Genomic DNA, 6,419 nt, shown 5'->3' on the forward strand with positions numbered 1-6,419 from the left:
AATGTCCAGCCGATGTGATTCTTTAAATGATGAAATCATGTGAAGAAGTGAGCAAAATAAAATGCTAAAATGGAGTGAATCCATTTCAATTATCCTATACTATTCCAAGATAGTGTATCGTTTATTTTTCATTATTATCCTATACTATTTCATGATGGTGTATTTTTATTTTTTATTATTACATTAAACTGGCACAAGATATTTTATTTTATTCTTTATTAGCCATACTGTTCTAAAATGATGGATCACATGTTGTATGGGGTTGTATGTATTCTTTTCACTTTGTAAAAACAAGTGCCTTAACACTGAGCGTGGTATGAGAACGGTTTCTGTGAAAGGAGGGAGGAAGAAATGTTCTGATACCAAGCCATTGCTGCTATTTTGAAGAATGCTGCTATTCTGAAGAACAATATTGAATGTTAACACTAGAAGTATGCACAAGGGAAAACTTTTATGTTTGAACAGTCAAAGTATTTTTGTATTTTTCTAAGGTTGATATTAAAACCATTCCATTTTATTGTATGTTTTTTATATGAGTTATGTACTATGCAGAGTTCAGATGAAGAACTCATTGATTTCAGTATTATACACACCTTTTAGGTGTGTAAGGAGGGACTGTTAGAAATTAAAATCAATGTTTTATGGCATAATGTACCTTAAACATACCGTCAGTTTAAATGCTATTTTATTCTGGAAAAACCCGGAAGTTCTCAATACCAAGCTTTTATTCTGAAAATCCGTCATGACGACTTCCGGGACTACTGCCCATTAGTATCATTAAAGTGGCTATTGACGCCGTTAACATGTATTACATATAATGTTATGAAAGAGATAAGGAGGAGAAAAGGCATGTGGAAGTAAGCAATGAATGTAAAATGTCGAAATCCTCTGTTTAACGCGATATCGGACACAGGAGAACGAGGGGGGAAGTCCCCTGCGTCACTACAGCTCCCAGAGAGGAGGAGCGAACAGCCAGCAAGCGGGAGAGACGAATGCTTGTAAGCTCTCTTCTGCACGGCCATCACAGGGAGAGGAAGGCTGCAGCCTTTCTCTTCTGACTGAACAATATCCTGCTTGTAACATTACCGCGCTTTTTATTAATTAAAGTACCAATTTTTAACCTTCTCAGAGACTCCATTTAGTCTCCTTTTTAAGCTTCTTACCTGGACGCGAGAATAACTAACACAGCATAACAGCCGTAAAAGTAAAAGAGGTAATATCTTGCATTGATGAGAGCCTCTTTCAGATGGAGCTGGTTGATGTGCAGTCTTCCTTTGCTTTAAAACAGCTCCTGCAGTCTGAAGGTGTAGTGGGCTTTTGGTCTAACCATGTTAGCCAGTATTAGTACCCCACAATGAGGAAGGTGGCCTTGCTTATACTGACAATGTTTGGATCTACCTATACTTGTGAGTCTAGCTTATCTCATATGAATGCCATCAAAACAAGGGCACGTTGCTCCATGACCAATGAGAAGTTGCATGAGTGTCTCAGGATTGCTCTTACCACTTATCAGCCAAACTATGCTGAAATAGCTAAATCAATGCAGTGTAATTTCGCTCACTGACTCAAACAGGCTAAACATGACAGAAGTCTGATGCATGGTATATATGCAGATCTGTTTGTAAGGACAATAATGTTATGGTCATTCAAACAAGCCTACTTACTGTTTCAAAAATTGTAAAAAAAATTCCAATATATGAATGTTATTGTGATTCTGATGGCTATTGTTTTACTATGTTCTATTTGCATTTAGTATTACATTTGATGGACTTGTGCTGTCTTCTATGCACTTTATGTATGCTTGGAAGTGTTGAGGATATTATACACAGGGCTACTTACTGTTAATGTGATGAATACTGTTTTATTATATTCATCTTGTTTTGTACATTAGTGGACATGGAACTGTTGGGGGAAAAAACCTCATGTCTCCTTAGTTTTAAAGATGCAACATTTTGCACTTTTGTGTCAAGCCTTGTAACCGAAGCTTTCCTACTTTTTTATGGACTGATTGCTTTCTGTAATGATTTATGTTGATACAATTAAAGTAAAAAAAAAGGGATGCACTTGACTAGTGCATATAATGTATTAGTATCTATTAACACTACTGTAAGCAAGAGTTATGTGTAGTGATTCCTTGACAAAATATTGTGTGGCCCACAAACCCCCTGTGATTTTCCTATTTGGCCCACTTGCTAATGAAGTTGAATAGCCCTGATGTATTGTCTCTGGTTGTTGGCAACCATCACAATTGCCATTTGGATGTTTTCCAATCAGATGGATTGTTGAATTGAATCCAGTGACCCAATATTATCCTGCTGTTAATGCTCTGTTCTCTTCTACTACTCCCCCAAGTGCTTCCCGTTCCTACTTCCCTTTGTATCTGGTATACATGTCTTCTTTTAGTGTTACTGTCCCATAGTAACAGATTTGACTTCTGCTCTACTGATGGGTACCATAATATCAATCTAGTTTGCTTTCAAACCACATGTTTTATTTTATTCTGTTTTCTTCAAGTTTGTATTTTGTTGGTCGAACGCACTTATTGTAAGTCGCTTTGGATAAAAGCGTCAGCTAAATGCAATGTAATGTAATGTAATGTTGCCAGTTGATCCACTACCTCATTCCCTCTAGTACCCACATGCGCTGGAACCCACACAAATTGAACAGCAATTCCCAAATGAACTAACATAAGCATGATGTGTAAAATGTCATGTAAAATATCCTGACGGCATTCTGAAGAGAAGTTGTTTATACTCTCCAGAGCTGCGCTGGAGTCAGAGCAAATGACCACTCGCATTGGCTGTATTTCCTACCCACTGAAGTGCTAGTGAGATAGCCATCATCTCTACTGTATATACGGCGATGTGATCATTCATTCGCTTTCCCACTTTGACCTTTAATTCAGGAACATAAAATTGCACAACTAGTTTGACCATTTTCTAGATTTGTGTATCCATCAGTAAATATTTGTATAAACTGCCCATATTGTCCATGTAGAACAGTGTTCATGTAAGCCTGCACATTGATTTTACTTTTCATTGAATGTAACCGTTTCAATAAGGATAAATCTACTATAGGTTGAGGTAGCAACCATGGTGGAACAGCCGATAACAACACCGTCGGACTAATATTCCATTCTTTAACTTTGAATTCCTTACATAATTCCAAAACACAAACAGTTTCTTTTTTAATTTTGTTACTTTCCCAACTTGTTTTTACAGTTTGTGTAGTAGGGTGAGTATCTTTATGGCCCTGTAGATTTGCCCAGTAATTAACAATTAACGGTATTTCTCCGACCACTACCTGAAGTGCCAACACTGGTGTAGATCTGACTGCCCCAGCATATCCTTAGTGCTTGTGCCTGGACTCTATCTAATTTTTGAAGAGAAGAATATGCAGCTGAACCATACATTATTAGTCCGTATTCTATGACTGATCTAATTAAGGCTGTGTATACGTTCCTCAAAGCAGCTTTAACAGCCCCCCACTTAGTGCCTGCCAAGCACCTCATAACATTTAAAACCTTTTTACATTTATCTACTACTTTATCAATGTGAGTACTCCATGTGACTCTCGTCCAACCATATTCCCAGAAATGTAAATGTCTTCACTTTCTTTAGTTCTTGTAACTTCTTTTACCTCTACTTCTTCTTCTACTTCTAATTCAATGTACCTGCCCGTGAAATATACGGAGGCGTGTGGCGCAGTGGATAGAGCCTTGGTGTTGGGATCAGGGGGTCACAGGTTCAAACCCCACTGCAGTCAGCATGTCGTTGTGTCCCTGGGCAAGACACTTCACCCCAAATTGCTCCTGTGGGGATTGTCCACAGTATTGAGTATGTAAGTCGCTTTGGATAAAAGTGTCTAACAAGTAACATGTAAATGTACTTAAAAAAAAAAAAAAAAATATTGGACTAAAGAAACTCGGCTAGTAGTGTCAACTAAATCCATAGTATTACAACAAAAGTGCTTTAAATGAGGTAAATTACGAATTTATGTGCTCAATCGCTAAGTGTGGGATCGAATATTAAATTAGTTTAGATTACATTTATTGGTCCAAGGGGGAAATTCATTTCCACAGCACTGTTGTGGTAATCTGTATTATATAAACCGTATTGTTAAAATGAGCGACATCTAGTGACGGATTTTGGAACATTGATTTGATTAGTCCCCAGGGGGATATTCATGTTCACAGCACTGTGAAAACAATATGACATCAACAAAAAATAAGACAGACAACTACAGATAGCACCACACATGATGGTTACTTGTTATTATTTAGGGCTGCAATTTCATTTCATTTCAAACCTTTATTTATACAGATAAATCCCATTGAGATCATTGATCTCTTTTCCAAGGGAGACCTGCTCAAGTAGTTCCACATGAAACATAAAAACATAAACAGAACAACAAAAGGACATCATACAGCATCATTTACATAATTATCCACATAAGCAGGTACCAATAGCTTCCGATTGACTAGCATCCAACCGAGCTTTAAAAACATGTAGTGGCACCAGATTGTTCAGTTTCCATTTAATTTGCAGACTGTTCCAAGACAGAGGAGCTGCGCATCTAAAAGCTGTCTTCCCTAAGACAGTCCTAGCAGTTGGCACATTTAATAAAACCACAGCATTCGATCTGAGGCAGTAGCCACTTACAATTCTCCGAGAGATCAGGGAGCAGATATAAGATGGAAGTTTCCCTAACATGGCTTTGTATATAAAAATGTACCAGTGACTGAGCCTCCGTACAGTTACAGAAAAAACCAGTGAAAGCAAACCAGCCCTTGCATACAGGGTACAGTGATGGGTTAATGCTTTACAGTTTGTCACAAATCTTAGTGCACTGTGATACGCAGCATCTAACTTGACCAGGCAATTGGCAGATGCATTCATATACATCAGATCCCCATAGTCCAGCACAGGTAAAAAGGTCACAGTGACTAGCCTTTTCCTGGCCTCAAGCGAGAAACAGGACTTGTTCCTGTAGAAGAAACCTAGCCTAACCCTCAGTTTTTTTAGCAGGTTATTGACATGAAGTTTAAAAGTGAGACAATCATCAAGCCAGATACCAAGGTATTTGTAACAGGCAACAACTTCAAGTTTTGTTCCTTGTGTAGTTACAATATCTAAAACAGGCTCTGGTGTCTTTTTTGCTTTTGAAAAGAGCATTACCTTGGTTTTATCCACATTTAAAAGAAGCTTTAATTCAGAGAGCTGAGTCTGAATAGTGTTAAAAACAGCCTGTAATTTAACAACAGCCTCTTTAATGGAGGGACCTGCACAATACATCACAGTATCATCCGCATACAAATGTAAAGTAGCTTCATCCACATTATCACCTACGCTGTATATATATGGAGAATAAAAGTGGTCCTAAAACAGAACCTTGTGGTACACCATTAGAAATGTTTAACCACTCAGAAGACAGTCCATCAAAATGAACACATTGGGACCTTTCAGAGAGGTAGTTCACAAACCACCCCACTGCAAGGCTGGATATGCCAATACTGAGTAGCCTCTGCTTTAAGATGCGATGATCAACGGTGTCAAACGCTTTGGAAAGGTCAATAAACAGAGCTGCACAACTCTGCTTATTATCTAAAATACTAGTAATGTCATGTACCACTTTCATTGTGATGGTGCTGTGTTTCTTTCTGAATCCTGACTGATGTTTAGACAGGATGTCATTTATAGATAAAAACTCCTTTACTTGTTCACTCACAACTCGTTCGAGCACCTTAGCCAGAACTGACAATTTAGAGATTGGCCTATAGTTATTTAAAATAGTTGCCTCCCCTCCTTTCAGTAAAGGCAAGACATAAGCAGACTTCCATACTTTTGGAATTGCATTTGTGCTGAGGGAGAGGTTAAAAAGAGAAGTAAGAGGTGGAGCAATAAAATCTGCAGCTATCTTTAAAAAGAAAGGTTCTAAGTTGTCCGAGCCAGCCGGTTTCTTAGGATCTAACTTGGATAATGCTTCATGAACAATACCAATAGTTAAAGGAGTAAAACTGAAAGGGTTTTCCAGACCACATTGTTCAGAGTCAAGGATTGGAGCGTTCACAGAAGCAGAAGTACAGTCAGTGACAGAATCAAACATAGAGCCACAAGACACAAAATGCTTATTAAAGCAATTTAGCATAGTAGCCCTGTCTGATATAGTGCCAGATGCTGTGGTAAGGCACGGAGGTAGCTCATTTGGGATATCACCAGTGGAAATCGATTTTATGGCTTTCCAAAATTTCCTAGGATTATTCAGGTTTTCTGTGGTAACCGACAAATAGTACTTTGATTTAGCACTTTTTATTTGAGATGTGAAGCTATTTCTTAGCTGCCTAAAACGTAGCCATTCTACCTCTGAGCCTGATTTCCTAGCCTTTGCCCAGGCATTATTTCTCTCATGAAGGAGACTAG

This window comes from Pseudochaenichthys georgianus, chromosome 6 (assembly GCF_902827115.2).
Source record: "Pseudochaenichthys georgianus chromosome 6, fPseGeo1.2, whole genome shotgun sequence".
In the NCBI taxonomy this organism is placed as follows: Eukaryota; Metazoa; Chordata; class Actinopteri; order Perciformes; family Channichthyidae; genus Pseudochaenichthys; species Pseudochaenichthys georgianus.